This window comes from Cavia porcellus, unplaced genomic scaffold (genome assembly GCF_034190915.1).
Source record: "Cavia porcellus strain 051 isolate PalLab524CR breed Dunkin Hartley unplaced genomic scaffold, mCavPor4.1 scaffold_14, whole genome shotgun sequence".
Lineage (NCBI taxonomy): Eukaryota > Metazoa > Chordata > Mammalia > Rodentia > Caviidae > Cavia > Cavia porcellus.
Genome location: NW_026947497.1, coordinates 59,504,064 through 59,521,328, shown reverse-complemented (window position 1 = coordinate 59,521,328; position 17,265 = coordinate 59,504,064). Strand labels below are relative to the sequence as shown.

General features: G+C 35.7%; 1 protein-coding gene across 5 annotated transcripts in view; it reads left to right on the top strand.

Moving 5' to 3' along the window:
• The first annotated feature begins 617 nt into the window (after nucleotides 1-617).
• Nucleotides 618-17,265, top strand: part of Fstl5 (follistatin like 5) — a 598,962-nt gene continuing 582,314 nt past the window's right edge. For 2 of the 5 annotated variants that reach the window (XM_003476994.5, XM_005006804.4), the window contains exon 1: nucleotides 619-966. The gene's annotated coding sequence lies outside the window, so the exon portion shown is untranslated. Of the gene's footprint in view, nucleotides 967-17,265 lie in introns of all 5 variants that reach the window. The other 3 variants (XM_013140763.3, XM_003476993.5, XM_063260930.1) reach the window with 2 other exon arrangements.

Genomic DNA, 17,265 nt, shown 5'->3' with positions numbered 1-17,265 from the left:
ATTTTTCATAGAACAATTAATATATTAAGCATATTAAATATTGCATGACTTCAGTATTTTGGCCGTGGAAGTTGAAAGCTGGGAACGTCCATTTTTTTTTTCTCATTATGAAATGAGTTTTTAAAACTCTAGAATCTCCAATTCCATTACATTGGACAATATATTTAAATTATGACAATAAACAGGGAAGGCGCTGCGTGTCTCATAGATGCACTTGCAGTTGTACCTGTGCTCGATAGCACTCATTCGATTTCTTAGAAGATTTGGTTTGTGTATGATAAACATTTCCAGCTTTCACGTTTCTCCATGCAAGTTTCAGGGGCAGCGACCCCTCCAGCAGCTGGAGGACTAGGAAGGGGCAGGACTCCAAACAGTGCTTTCCAGTACTCAAAGGCAGAAGGAGCAAAGTCTGCCCAGGAGGACCAGGGCAGGGGACGAGGTCCGCGTCTTGCCTCTCCACCCTCTCGCCCACGCAGCACTCACTCTGGCGAGCGCGATCCCTGACACCGGCGCCCCCTCCAGGACGCCTGCGCGCGTCCCACCATCGCGGAGCAGCCAGGGCCGCCCCGCCTCGTGGATGCCGATCCGAGCTACGTCAGGCAACAGGCGGGGCGCCCGGCTGAGTGGCAGCCGCGGCCGGGAGGAGCGCGAGCCTGCTGGGTTCAGTGGCTGCGCGGCGCTAGAGCGGCGGGTGCGGCGGCAGTCGGAGCCGGGCTGGACGCGACGCTGGGCACCTGCGGCGACGCCCTCCGCCCTGCGCGCCCTGCTGCTCTTCCAGGCCTGGCGCCCTGACAGGGTCCTCCGCGCCTGTAAGGGCGTGACTTCTGAGATTTTTGTAGTTCTGCATCAAACTATTTCGATTTTTACTGACCTTAGACGAGCTATTTAGAGGTTTTCTTTTTAAAACTGTGATCCATATATCCACGTCGTTTAGGAATCTTTCTGGGGGACTTTTTTTGACTTAAGGTAAGAAAAGAATATTGCTAAAGATGATTATAAGTGAGAGAGAAATGCAGGCTAGTCTCTAAAAATGTAAAATAAGTTATGCTAATGTTTATAATTTGAAACAGGACTTTAGCAATGATTGCAATAATATTTTAGTAATTGTTCTTTACGTTATTGTTGCAAGAGCATCTGTTGATGGTTGCCTATGTGATTCTATCGGGGAAGTTGAGAGATTTGTTTTTTGTGGAGTTAATCGTGGAAATCTTGCTTCATCAGTATGAACGTTTTGCTATTTTTGTTTGTTTGTTTTTTTGTCTGTCAGGTTAACGTTTTAGAGCAACAATCCCTGCAAGGCTCAAGGGACAGGGACCAATTATTGAAAATCCCCAAATATGTTAGCAAATGGTATTAAATTCACCAACAAGTCATTTAAAAATGTATTGAAAAATGTCTCACTGGAATACGACCTGGTTAATAAATATTACTTTTCTTATCTGGCACCGACTGCAAAGTCCTGGGCTCTCCTTTACTCCTCCACACTGCTTGGAGGGTGGAAGTAGAGGTGGGCGCATTTGTATGTCTTGGGTTCATGCAGATGCCTAGCTATGCAGTAGGTCCAGATCAAACTTAAGAAACTCAGTAGGTGAGAATTCCACGCCACAGGGCTCTGTGCATTTCCAAGTTAGCTGTTTATTCTGCTGATGACTAGTAAATGTCATCCCCTTCTCATCCCCTCAGGTTAGAGGCAAATGTGAATGGGGAGCTCTGATTTAGTAATACAGTATGGTATTAGTCTGTATTATAGATGATACGGCTGTTGGTAATTGGATGCAACGGGGAACGCGTGGGCTGAGGGAATGTCTCGCTATTTCAGCAATGTTTAACGCTTGCCTGCTTAACAGAGAGCTTTTCTCTACTTAGAAGAGATTTCCTTTGAAGGCTAAGTCCCTTTTGTCAATTGGCAGTGCTTTCTGATGGTGTAAGGAAAGACAGGATTCAGCATGAAAAACCACTGTACAGTACTTTCTGTATTGACCAATTTTTAGATGATATAAATTATCTGATACTCCTTGCACGCGCACTCGTTATGAGTTTCCTTATTAGGGATGATAGTTTGATAGATAAAATTCTGATCTTTCATTTCTGTCATCCAGTCATTATATTGTGTAGACGGTGGCTGGAAAGATCAGAGTGGGGCAGTATCTTCACAGTCCAGGGAGAGATTAGGGCTCAGCTGAATGGCCTATTAACAGGAATGGGTAAAATACAAAGGGCATTCATGCCTAAAGTGTCATTAAACTTAAGAGGGATATGATTCCCAACCGCTGGAGAGTACACTAAATTTAAATACTTTTACATTTAAAATAAGAACATTTCTACTTCAGTTGCATTAGAGTTTCAACGGTGAAATTTAGCTTTAGTGTTTACAATTTGAAATAATTACTCTGGGTCAAGATTTTTCATTTTATTTGCAACATAGTCCTGCATGACAAGAATTGCTATAGGTGGATATTACTGCAAACTCTAACGGTCATATGCAGTTCCATTACATTGTTTCCGTGTTACCTTGAACAGTATTCTTCATAGGATTCATGTCCATCACACAATGTAATGTTTGAGTATTGAGACAAATTCTAAAAGTTGAGCAAGTAGAGACTGAAAAACAAAATAAGATACATGAAAGCACAGCCAGGAATTTTATACTATAAATCTCCTAGAAATGAATATAGAATACATTTTTAATGGCTATTCGTTTCTAACTTTCCTTTTGAAAACTTTAATTATATTGGACTAAATATTTGGATTAAAATTTCATCCAGAATTTTGGTTTTTTTTGAATATTACTTATTTTGAAGCAGCTATATATATATATATATGACATAATTTGCTTGAAAGGCAGTAATATAAACAAACTTTATACTCATTTAAATGTATTTGAGTATCTCATTAACTTTTGTTTGCTGTAAGTTTTCCAAGATGTATACTGTTATTCAACTATGACTAATTGCCTTATGCTAGTAGTTTCTGGGGTTAATTCTGATGAAATTGAGTTTCACATAGGAGAGGGTTAAGCACTACAATCAAATATTATTGACAATAATGCTATCTGTTGCTTTGATGAGACTAAATATTTAAGTAGTAGGATCATTTTTCCTTTTTTCTGTACATTTAGTTTTACTAAGTTCTGAATTGAGTGTAAACTTGTGTTTTGATAACAAGTGTAAATATATCATGTTGGGAAATATTGGTGGGTACAGATACAATTCCCATTATAAAGAAAGAAAACCCCAACATTGAAGACACCTTATGAACGGCATTAAATATGGTAATTTATTCATTCCTCCATGAAGAAATAACTTTATTTTGGAATTACAACTTATTTATGTAAAAGGACAGTAAATATTCTATACCACTGTTGGGTAGCTTGATAAAACATTGCCTTATCTCTGCAAATTTAGCTCTTTTTGTTTCACAAAGGTGAGTTTTGACAAACTTTATAGAAAATTATTGAAAAAATTAGTTATATACCATATGATGTGCTCAAATTATTGTTTTTGTTTGTTTCTCAATTTGTTAAGGTAGATCGATGAGTATAAAGGTAAATCCAAGTGAAATTTCTTTTGTCTTGTGTGTGTTTCTGTGATTTAAGATAAAGATGAATCTATTTGAGTTTTTGGTTATCATGGCTATGCATTCCTTTCTTTTTGCTTTTCTATTTACTAATATAAGTAATGGACAAGTACAGCAAAAAATAACAAACCAGAAGTAGAATTTGAGTAATAGTTTGTTTGGAAATTTCTTTGAGTAATGGCCACTTTTATCGTTAAGAATTATTATAAACCTGACTGAAAGACCTTACATGATAAATTCTATTAGTACTTCATATGTGCCCCAAATTTTTATACTACCTCTACTTTTTTTTTGTTACATAATGAATTATAAAGGTCAGAAGACTCATGTAAACTAAAACACAGGAAAAACACCTGTTGGTATCATTTAAACTGCCAGGTAACCAATTATTGTTTCCATATAGGCCTAATCTGCTTCTACTTAAGCAACCTCTCTTGGGATAGGATCTACTAACGTGAACTGTAGGGTCCCTGTGGATAAATCCTGGTTCTCCAATTAAATTGGTAACCATGCAGCCAAGTAATTGGGCCCTTTGTGCTTTAAATCATCTTAGTATTGAAGAATTAATGTTATTATAGTGGATATGATAATGTTTGAAAAACTAGGGCACCATCGAGCCTTAATGTGAATTGTCTGAAATTAAATAATATTGTAAGTGCTTTGGTACAATAAGAGGGGAACTCTGTGTGTGTCCATACAGTATGGCATATTTTACTCTATAATAAATATACAAAGAATAATTTAGACATGCCAGTTCATGACAGCTGTTTAACACAAAGATAATTTTCATAGCAAGTTCTAATATATAAATTTGAGAGGCAAATGTGTCTCCCAGTTATTATTTTTTATTTAGGCTAGCATGTTTGAGCACATACCAGTTTTCTGGCATGAAAATGCCATTCAGAAACTCTCACGCTGATTGCTAAGGGAGAGGATATCAAAAACGAAAATTTGCAATGAATAAGAAAACAAAATAGGTGTGTGCATAATAGTTTAAAGCACTACATCATTTCTGAGGAAACATGAATTCTAATAAAGGATTTGAAAATTACTTCCCATGAATGAAATGCTTATAAAAGAAATAGCTTTAGTACTTCCTTACACAAATTCTGGCAAGAAGCTATTCATTTCTGAGGAACAGAGCCTGAATAGCTTTGCACATACAGTATTTTTATTCCTGTGTATCCATGTTTTCATGCTAGAAGTGGTGAAATGTGTAAAGAATGATTTAACTCTGAAATTACTTGTTTTAAAATGAAGTAATTAATATTACTTTAATGTGGCTTTTGCTATCAAATGATGTAAATCTCTAAAACAAAGTGACTGGCTAATGAGTTCATTTGCATGTCAATACAGAAAATATTGTTCTAAGCAACTGGTTCATACCAGTGCCAGTGCAATGCAAAATTCATGAAAATCCTTTTTTGTTTTCTTTAAATTTACTTGGTGTAATGGACAGTTGGGAAAAAAATCTACTTTAGGGATATGTTGCTAGTTAAGTAGCACCAAGGTAGCAATTAAAATATGTACTATACAGTGGAAATTAAAACACATACATCTAACTATGTTCCCTAAGGGTGATGATGAAATGGAAATAATTTACATATTTTCCATAAAACACATTCAATAATGTTTTTAATTATCACAATGATTTGTTCTTAAAATATTTCCTAAAAATTTCCCTAAAAGCAGTGCTCTTTGTGTGTATAGAGACTGGGGGATTATATGTTCTCTGTGATTATGTCACTTTTATTTCAAGCCTTCAGATGTTGCCATAACTCTGACATCATCAGACTCTGAGCCACATCATTTAGGAATAAGGAGGTGGGTTCTTCATATCACTAAGGACTAGAGCCAGTTAGTTGCTACCAGTAAAACTTCATAATGGTTGTTTACCCATTGCTATCTGAGCCTTAAATCTTTGAGCCTGGGTTCTCCTGTTCATTTGTGGAGAGAAGATAGAAATAGAAACCATTCAAAATATTAATAGGTAGATATAATGTACAGTATTTTATTCATACTATGTGATTTTATTCATGTGAACTCATTTTACTTTTATATAACTCTATAAAGGTTGACATTATTTTCATTTTTCATATAAGAAAGCACAAACTTATATCAAACATCTCTACTTCTCAATCCTGTGTTCATACAACTAGAATTAACTGGATCAAAGAAATAAGCCATGTTCATGAAACTATTGTGCAGGCCAGTACCTCTATTTAGGTCAGGTACTCAACTGGATATGTCTTATCCAAAACTAGAATTTTTCCCTATAATATTCTTTTTACTAAATGTAATGTGAATGTCTCTTATTTCCCCAAGACTTTTTCTTAATTATTAACTTACATTGAAATTACTTTACTGCATATTTAGTATACACATTTTTGAATGCATGATATGAAAGATACAAAGGAATTTTCCTCTGTATTTAATGTTAAGATGATGCTAAATGGTTTAATCTCCTATATTATCTTAAATATTAGTAGCAGCCAATGTTTTCCTTTGTGTGTCAAATAGAAGAAAAAACCATAAAACGAGTTTTCTAAGATTTTTTTTCACCCTAGCTAAATAGTCTACAAAATCAAATAAAACAGTAGGTATAAAATTCCTACACCTGAATCATACTGCCAAAAGAATTGTTGATGGTGGGCATTTGACTGCTTAGGAAGTGTGATATTCTACTTTGTCTAGTTTTTGTTTGTTTTGTTTTGAGGTAAAGGGAAATACTGATTTCTAGCTAGCTGTTGCTCTTTGCTTTCATAAAGCATTCGGATTAGCTGAGGGTAAGAGGTGACTACCTACCCTAATTACCCCCTACCCTGACTACCTACCCTAATTCATTGGCCCTAATTACAGCTTAGTCCCTGTGAGCCACAGAGTTGCATCAGATTCCCAAGGCAATCCCCATTATAAAACTGTTTTCTTGTCCTCACTAAATGGATCCCAAAGGAGAGAGGAAAGTTTGATTTTGTGGACAAAGTAAAACTTTAAAGTAGAAAGATGAAGTCATATTCTGTCTCAAAATAAAAATAAAAATGCTATGAATGTAGCTCAGTGCTAGAATGCCTATGAGTTTAATTTCACAACCGTAAATTAGAAACATGATAAACCATTTTATTTATTGAATATTTTGTCTGTTAGCAATATTCTGTGCTTGCCAGTCGGTTAGCAAGAGCTGGTGTTTCACTTCTAAATGAAGCCTGATATAAAATTGATAATCTTGAAATCTTTGCACTACTTTGTCTACTGAGTATTCCTCATGTTTGACAGAAGCCTCCAAGAGACTTTTTCACAGTATTAGCCACAAGTTTCATATGTTCACAGATACATTCTTAGTTTACAGCTTAGTTCGTATCTGAGCCCTGCTAATATATTCACAAAGTCCTGCTGAATGGGTTTCCTCTGACTTCATGATGACAACACAAATTCTGTGAACTTATCATCTCATTGCCAACTGATTCCACATCTTGAATTTTATGTCTGTCAGTTAATGCATGCGCTATTTTTATTCACTTTTGTCTGAAAATTCATAGGTATCTTAAACTTAAATCACTTATATCACACAAATGTAGTAACTATGGGTTTCTTTACCTCCCCTTTACAATGTAGCTTCATCTGAATTTCCATTCTGTCTTCTTTCCTCTTACTACTTTCACCTTAATGCAGGTAGTTCAAACTCAAACAGAATGATTTTGACATTCTATATTAGCCTTTCTTATTCTGTTCCTTCCTAGTGTAATACTAATTAATAGTAATAATAACAATTAACATTTGGATGACTCATACCATGTATGCTCTTAATTCCCTATATACTCACAGATCCTAAAATACAGATGGATGGAGCTCAAGACTTAGGACATGTTGCCTATAGAGCTAGGATTCAGGCCAAATTTTGGGTCAAACAAGCTGCATGATCACATCATAATCATTGTACTTTGCTGATACAGATTTCGTATCTCACATAAGACCAAAATCATTGGTGTATGTCTAGATTTACTGTTTCAAGCTAAAATTCTCTGTCTGTTTTTAATTTCTTTCTAGTTGGCTCTATAATTTGCAGGTTGTCAGTTTCAGATGTCTGAAATGTACAATGCAGTATGTATCAAAACATAAACTGTCATTCCCGATTTTGTATAAACACTGAACTGTTGCATTTCCTGAAATTCCAGCTTAGATCCTGTTCCTCTGTATCCAGTTCGATTTTCTTAAGTTGTAGGAGTAGATTGTACTCTTACGTGCTTTTCCCAGTCTCTGTAGTTTTTATTACAATAAGTGTCATGTCAGTGTCATCCTGGATATCACTAGGATGTCCATGTTTTAAACAAACTTATGTGCCTGTATTCCATTATATAACATTTATCACAAATCTGGTACCTCAGAGATGCGAAGAGCCAGTGGTGAGGTTAAGTTTGGTTGGGTCCTTAGTTTAGAATCTCATAATCTTAAATTTTAGCCACAGCTGGATTTCTTTTGAGGCTCAGGCTTCTCTGACACCACTTTTGGAAAGATTTATTTCTTCGCAGCCCAGTACTCATGGAGGTTTGTTAATTCATGGCCACAAAAAAATCTGAATTCCATTTCTGACTAGCATTAAAGGGTTCACCTCATCAGCTTGGCCCTACAAATTCTGCATGTTTAAAACTCCATTCTCTTTGTCATATCTCATCACTTTGTTATGTTCTTTTGTTCAAAAGTAAGCTATGCATCGTCCCTACTCATAAGTGCAGAAGACTAACAGGAACCTGTGTCCCTGGGTTCCTGATGGAAATTTCTGGCCATTCTGGGGAGAATTCTACCTGAACCTCAAGGCCTTTCTTTATTGCTGTGGTGTCCTGAGTATGTCTTTTTCAGCCCAAAATTCATGGCCTTCTATTTGCAGTGGAAAGTTTGGAATTGCTTTTGTATTTTAAAGTATTGTTTCTTATTCTTAATCCTTTAAAGGAAGAAGGCTAGGGGTTCTTTCCATTTGTAAAAATCCTGTGGACTTTAAAACTAATTAATCACATTGGAATTTATTTCTTCTATGCTTGTTTTAATTATGTAATGTTTTATACATGTAAGGTTATAATACCCTTTTCAGAGTGTTTTGTATGTACATAATAATTTAAGCTGATACAATTCATTCATGTATTGAGTCTTTAGATTTTAGTAACATACCTTTTTCTTTTTCTTGTCTTTGGTCTCTAACTACTGAAAACCAAAAAAGGAAATCTTATTTTCACCTTGCTTCATGCAGCATGGACCCCTTCCATATAAATTGAGAATTTATACTCAATATTTTGCTTACACATGAAAAATTATAAAGTAGGGGAAGTGATATTTTTATCTGCTATTTAGAAAAGTATAAAAAATGGGTTTTATACTTACTTTGAAAGAAAAACTATCAAGTGAGTTTTAATTTTTAAAGAGCATGATATTTGTAGAATTTTTCATTTAGTTAAAATTTTTCATTTAGTTAACTAAATTGCTCATTTAGTTAAAATTGCTAAGTAATTCGACAATTACACTTTTTGTGAGTGGTATTCTTTTTTAAAATATTTTATTTTGAAGGTAGTAAAATACAACAAAACAAGACAGAATAAAGCCAACTAAGATCGTACAGGGAAATTGGTACAGAACTTCACAACAGGTTACCGGGATAACAGTAATAAGTATCACAGTATATTTCGTTATCTTTACAATAGTTGTTCTTTCAATCACGTATATCAAAATAAAGTGAAATACAGAACATTATAGAACTTATCAAAACAGAATATTGAATAGAGCAGTACCATTAATCAGAATAGAGCAAAACAGTAATAAAAATACTTGCCTTCAACGAGATGGTTGAAGGAACTCCCCCTTATTTGCTATGGTCAACCTTCCAGGAGATGTCAGATTTCTGGGTCCCATTTGCTACCAGGGGGGACAGGAGAAGGAGGGGAGGGGAAGTGGGTTGTTTGACTCTAGGCCGTGCACCAGTAGGTTCACTATTGCTTGGCAGAGAGACAGGCTGGTTGCTTGGTTTCCCAGCTTTGTACGTTCCAACATGGTGTGGATCTCAGAAGACACTGGTGGTTCTCCCCCGGAGGGGCTGTAGTTGGCCATACTGAAGCCACTTACCAGGGAGGGGAGCTGCTTGCTTAGTTTCCCAGCATCCTAAGTTCCAACATAGCACAGATCTCAGGAGACACTGGTGGTTCTCCCCCTGGAAGGGCTGCAGTCTGCCACACTGCTGCCGCTTACCAGGGAGGGAAGGTGCTTGCTTGGCTTCCCAGGGTCCTAAGTTCCAACATGGCGCAGATCTCAGGAGACACTGGTGGTTCTCCCCCTGGAAGGGCCACAGTCTGGCACACCACCACCACTTACTAGGGAGGGGAGGTGCTTGCTTCATGAGTGGTATTATTGATGGAACCAGGATGCTATCTTACTGAGCTACATATATAGGTCTTTTGATTTGTTTTATTGAGGCAGCATCTTCTGCATTTGCCCAGTCTCTCCTCTGATTTGCCATCTGCCTGCTTCAGTCTCCTCACAGTCAATATGATAGGCATGTGCACAATACCTGAAAGGCTATTACGCTTACAAATATTGCTTATACAAAAAATTGCCTTTGCACTTCTATTTTTTATAGTTTATATACAATTAAAGCAATTTCATCTTGACATAAATGAAAGAAAATTAGTGCTTAAGCTCAACTTTTAATTTTCACATTAACATTAATTTTCTTAAAATTATTAAGATCATATGTATTATAAAATAAGTCCAGAAAACATACTGCTTACCTAAAAATTTATTTAAATTGGTATTTTATTTAAGCACAAATAAATTTCATACACATGCAACCAGTTTACTGTGTGTTATGTGCTGGGATTAAGCCCAAATGAGTGAGGTAGAAAACCTGCTCTGTCTTCTCTGGGATAAAGAGAATAATTAATAAAACAATAAGGACAAAGAATGGTGCCTGACATTAACTGTGAGTGACATCATTAGCACGTTACTCTAAAGTGTGTTATTAAAAAAAGGTCATGCTTTTATTTTAGTCATAACATTGAAGAAAAATGTTATTAATTCACTGCAGAGATATCAGAAATAACCTTATCATTGAATAGAAAAATCACTTAAGTTTAGGTTGGAAAAATATTGTATGCTGAGCACTTACTAAAGGATAAGAACATGAATATTATATCTCAGTTTGATATGATATAAATCATTTGGAATGAATTTTAATTTATAAAACAATACTTATTCTTTAAGTTTCTATATTTATTAGCACATTTTTAATTGTTTATGATTGCATTTATTGTTGGGAATCCATACATGTACATAATGCATCTTTATTCTTTTCTTCAGTCCTTTTTCCCACCTCTCTTCATGGTCTCCCTCCCATTTGAACAAAATCTCCATTGTTACATCCTATTATCTATTTTTTATTTTGCTCTTTATATTTTGGGTTTCTTATATAAGAGAAATCATGTGATATTTAAGCTTGTGTGTCTGATTTTCTTAAGTTTACAGTCTCAAGGTGCATCCGTCTTCCTGCAAATTATTCATGTCTGTTCTTTATAGCAGAGTAGTACTCCATACTGTATAAATACTGTACTATTTTATCCATTCATCTGTTGATGAACATATAGGCCACTTCCAAGATTTAATTATCATGCTTTAAACATAAGTATGCATGTACCATTGTAATAAGATATCATTAATTCTTTTGGGTTAATTCCTAGAAGGGGAATAGCAGTGTCAAATGGAATTTCTTGTTCCAGCTTTTTGAGCACTTACCATACTGATTTTCACAGTGATTGGATTATCTTATATTTGCAGCAACAATGTGAAATGATTCTTTTTTCTCTGAAACCTCAGAATTCTTTATTATTTGCTTTATTGATGATAACCATTCTTTCTAGAGAGAATCTCAGTGTTGATTTAATTTACATCTCTGCTGCCTAGCAATGTTGAACTTTTTTCATGTGTTTGTTGATTATTTTTACTTCTTCTGAAAAACGATTTTTTTTTAGTTGCGATCCTTGCATTAATGAAAGTGCACACTTTATTGGGCACTACAGTACATTTAAAGGATATTGATTAGCTAATTATTTTCTTTTTATATTTAAGGATTCTATATAGAGAATTTTGCAATTAAATTTTAGGGATTAACATTAATTTCGGAAAAAAACTTCATGTTTTTATATTGTGCAATTTATTTGTCAGAACTTTACTTTTTTCATAGAAAATTTAAGTATTCTAAAATCTATCATCCATCAAGAGAATGTCTGAGTGAGCTGTATTTACATCCATGGTCCATTATCCCAGACACTGATGTTACTAGGGAAAGAGAAGTGTTTTTAACTTTGTGCACATGGTTGAGAAAGCACACTATTTATTGTTTATTACACAGTTGTGTTCTTTTCCTAAAAATTATTACATCGTGGGCCCATGTAATGAGAAACAAATAACACATTAATAAAATACATCTAAAACTTTGCAAAATAAATACAAAAATGCAATAAATGCACAGTTCTTCATTTGGCAGAATATTGAAAGCTAGTGCATTTCCAAAAGGTAAGACTTGAAAGAAGATGTGTGTGATATCTCCATACTCTGGCAAGGTAACAAAAGTTAGTGCTTTTCCAAGAAAGTCAAGCTTAGGAGAACTTGTACAAATTGTTCCAAAGTTTTGTCTGAATTGTTTCCTTTGGTAAGATTTGCCATAGTGCTATAAATAATTGAGATAAAAAATTTAAAACAAAGAAAAAATGTAGAAAATACTATTCAAGACTATCTTTACAACTCATAATAATTTCAGACAAATAACTTTCACAATTAAGAACTTCCTTTTGACATTTTCTTTATATTTTTTGAGGGCTGAAGAAGGTGAAACGCTTTCACTGGATCTGTTTCCTGTCTGAAAAAATAGTCTGACGTAATTGATAGCATCTGCAGGAAGACTATGCGGCTGGCTGTGAAAAGTGCTTCTGACGCAAGTATCCTACTGGACAGCTTGCCAATTATATATGTTTTCTGGACATTTTAGTAAAAACTGCTTCAGAATCAGTAGAGGGAGCTCAAGAAGGCATTAAAGATATTTCAGTACTGGCTTTCTAGTGCCATAATATTTTCCCTGAAAAAATTTTTGCAAGCATAAGAGAAAAGATATATCTTGTAAAATAACCTTTATAAACTTGGGAGATGCATAGGTGTTTTAAAAAAGTGCAGAAGCCACAGCAATTTAATCTGAATATATGTGTCCTATTTATTGTCTACTGAAAAATGGCTTAATTTATAAATTTTCAAATTGTGTAAAATCCTGCTGTGTGATACTGAAGCTTTTCCACTCCAGTTTTTGGATGTAAGCACGGATTATTGATCCAGAAAGTAGGACCAGACACATTTCTTTAAACCTATTTCCAGATATAAGACATGCTTATTCTTAACATTTCACAACTTGAACATTGTGACAATCCTTAAGAACCAGTAGTAAGTTTATCAACATTATATTACATTAGAAACATAACATTTTGTTCTTGGCCACCCAAAGAGTCGTGCACATCCTTTTATGCAAAAGGCATTTAGTCCATCTGTAAGAGTTTCCAAAGTCCTAACAGTTTCAGGATTGCTGAAAAGTTCAAGTTCTAAGTCTTCTTCAAGATGTAAGGCAAACCTTAACTATAATCCCTGTACAAATGAAAACAAAGTTAAACACTTCTAACATGCAATGGCACAAAATAAACATTCCCATTCTAAAAGGTACAAACGGGTATTCAAAACACTGAGACGAGTGCAAGTTGAAAATCCAGCAGAGCAAACATTAAGTCCTGTAGTTTCATATTCAACATCTGAAGCAATCAGTGACAAATTATGGGCTCCGGAGGACTTGTGTGGTTCTACCCTATGACACTTCTGGTGGTTGTAGCTCCCATAGCTTCACTTTTAGGCCTGCTTTTCTCTCTCCTTGCATCTTTCCTTGGATGATCCATGTTCCTCTGGCTTCACATTCATAGCTTCACCCATTGCCCTCTCAGGAGAACAATGCTTAGCATCCCAGGCCTTCTGAAATTGGTGTGGAAGCCCTTTAAATCTCAGAACTCTTGAATTCTGTATACATCTAAAACCAGCAACATGTGGATGATGCAGAGATCTGCTGAAAGCTGGAACAGTAGCCAGGCTCTTTTCTCTTTGGCTGTAGGGGTCCAGTGTCTGGACTGCTGGGCATTCTGAATCCAATTCTGAAGAACAAATTTTCTATACTGCCGCCATTCTGGAACATGGTGTAGCCCCTGTTGTTCTACAACATTGTGCTCTGCAGCTTTTACCTTTTTCACGTTTGCAGTTTTGAGACTGCAAAGGTATGAGACTTGCTTCTTTTTGTGATGCCTTCAAGCCATCTTTTCTATTCTGTGTTCCTTCTTAGTAGAGATTTCAGGAGTATCTCTACAGTCCAAAGCTTTATTGAAGCTTCCTTTTTGGTCAAACTCACAGTATTTTAAATCATCCTAATGTAGTCTTTGCTCTTGATTCACAACTTAAGTCTGACTACAAGCCTCCAACAATAGCCATACCACTGCCTCCGCATTTGACTGCCTTGACATTTCTTTTGCCAGAACAGTGAGTCCACTGACTTAAATCTCAGGCAAAGTCTCTGGATATGAGCAAATGCAGACAAACTTTTTGCCAAGCCATAACACATGTCATCAGGGTTTAACAACCAGTGCAGGTTCTTTTTCCCAGCAGAAACCTCCAGCGACTGGTCTTTACTGGTTTTCTAGTCTTCTGATCTCTGACCAGAATCTCCCATACAGAAAAGCCTAAGGCATTCTGGCACTGTGCTTCTAGATGCTTCCCACAAACCGTTTCCGAAAGCTTTTTGAACCACATGATCAGGTGCAGTCACACCAACAACCCTACTTCTCTGGTCCAAATTCTGTCCTGGTTACTTTTCTCTTTGCTGAGTCTAAATACCTGACACTCAAAATTATGGAAAAGAAAATTTATTTAGCTTACAGTTTTTGGAGGTTTCAGCCAATATCAGTAGGCTTCAAGGCAGGGTGGCATGGCACTGGGGCAACACTTCAAGGTAGCAGCTTGCAAAAGCAACTAGAAGGAAGGGGGACAAATAAGCCTCTTCTCCTCTCTTGTATTGTATATAGGCCACCCCCCCCCCCCCCCCCCGGGCAAATGTAGCATTCACAAAATATCTGTTTCCTCTTCTTGCACAGGGTGAGTATATTTACAAAGTAAGGATCCTGGCTCCCTGCTGAGTCTGAGTCTGTTAGTTAAACTTTACAGTTCTCAGGTTGACACAGTGTATCAACCATATGGCCAGTGTAATGGATTCACCCCATTAGTTTCAGTTCAGTTAAGGTAAAATATAAAGATAAAGAGATGGTATGTTTATATAAGTATACTCACACAAATGTTACAAAATAACATTGAGTGCTTAATGGGTTAAATTCTAGGTTCCAGAAAATCTGTTACTAATTCCTTTACTATAATATGTAAAAAATTATGAGTTAAGATTCTTACCAGTAAAAGAACATTAAAATTTTAATTACTGTAGTGAAGTTGAAATATTTGTAGTCTGTTTATATGTTTCTTTGTAATATTGCCTACTCTACCATTTTAATGTATTTTCACAATTTATTTTTATATTTCTGTATACATAATAATTGCAGTACATAATAATTACATTCGTTTTGGTAGGACTGGTACATACAAAATACAATTTTCTTCCTTTCCTCTTTTTCCACGTATCCCTTCTCCAGTCACCTACAAGATTTCTAAAAAGCCTGCCTCCCTGTTTCCTACTATGTCTGCCTTATATTAGTATGGAATTCATTTACATTTTGGATTTCTCATATAACAGAAATCATGCTATGTTTAACTTTTTGTATCTGAATTCACTTAACAATAGAGTTTTAAGATAAACCCATTTTCCTGTAAATGTGTTTTCATTCTTCACTATAACTCAATCTTTCATTGTGTGTGTGTGTGTCTACTCAACAATAAAAAATTGCCACTGTAATTTAGGAAATTGAATATAGTGTCAAGACTGACCTTGGAATATCATCCTACACATTGAAATATCTTAAACTATACATTGTATGTCTTGAAGTATGGTGGAAATTAATGCTTGCCAATCCTTTTGATTCTCATCACTATGTGAACATATTGAAAGACTGAAGTTAGATTTGATGGTGGAAATGGAATAGACAAGATGAGACACATCTATCTGGAAGTATCTTAAAATCTGATACAGATTTTCCTTTGCTGTAGCATAACCTGCTACTCAAGTGGAGACAAGGTGTCAGAGTTGGGACCACCAGGTGTTCTTTAAAACTATATGAAAATAATTTTCCATTGCTAACCTGAAGTGGATATCTAGCACTGGTAAGAAATACATATTTTTTGAAAATTGTATTTCTGATAATGTGAAATTTTTTGTTGTGAAACCTACACAATCCTGAATAGAGACATAGAATTATAACAGAAATCCCTACGAGTGTCCAATCCTGGCTCCTCCCAGCCCTCCATGGACTGCAGTGCTTCCTTTTGTTCGAAATACAGGACTGACACAGAGTGACATCACCAGAAATAGTCCTTGGCCTGCACCACAGCATTTTCAGGCTTGCGCCGAGTGGCAGGTGGTATCAGGGCAGATGGAAGGCACCGTGTTAAATGAAGCCAGAATAGTATTTGGGCAAAACAAAAAATCTCTCAGATACAAATCTGATTAAATTGTGTAAGATGAGTGAGCAGCCAGGGTTGCACTTGATTGCATTACCAGGTTCCCTGTCCAAGGTAATCGTCTTGATATTCACTATCCCACTATTAATAAGTATAGCTTTTGTATTGGATGTCATCTTCCAGAATTGACAGGGTTGTTTAAAATGTTGACTCTCATTCTGTACTGATCATGTACTTTACACTTGAGTGATTGTCTGCAATATAGGCTACTCTGACATGTATGATTGTAATGCATAGACTATAGCATAAGTAGTAACCTCAAAATAAATTTCCATTTGGAATAGCCTGTGGGAGAAATGTTCAAATTAAATCCTCTTATGCATTAAAATGCAAACATAAGGCAATTCAATTGAGTTATATCAATAATAGGACATATAAAACAAATGGAAATTCCTCCCAAATAATTAAGTTATAGATGTGTAAATCACTGATGTATGCATTTGAATTTTGCCTTTCCTACATGCTTGAAAGTTCATTAACTGGATCATGTTAGAATGTGTTTGTTTATCTCCCAAAGACCAGCTGCCTGGCAAGGTCTCTGCCCCCCTGAGGCCAAGGACAGGACTTCTTTTTTGTTCACTTTACTGATAAGCTTTACTCTGCCAGAAAGTTTTGTGCTAGATGTTTTCATAGGGATGCTGAAACTGGGACATCATCCTGGAAGAATTAGTGTCTTCAGTTTTCTCAGTAAATAATTTTGTTTTTAATCACAATATAATGAGAATAGCAGTGCTCACACTTCAACTGTATAACTTAAAAGCAAAGGACAGCAATGAAAAAATTTAGAGAAAAAACTCTAGAAAAGCATGCTTCTCGTGTGTGTGTGTGTGTGTGTGTGTGTGTGTGTGCGCGCATGCATGCACATGTGTGTGTTTATGCTCATTCATGTCAAGTATGATGTTATCTTAACTGTTGGGATTTGAGATTTAAAGGCTTAACATTTAAAACTTCATATAATGA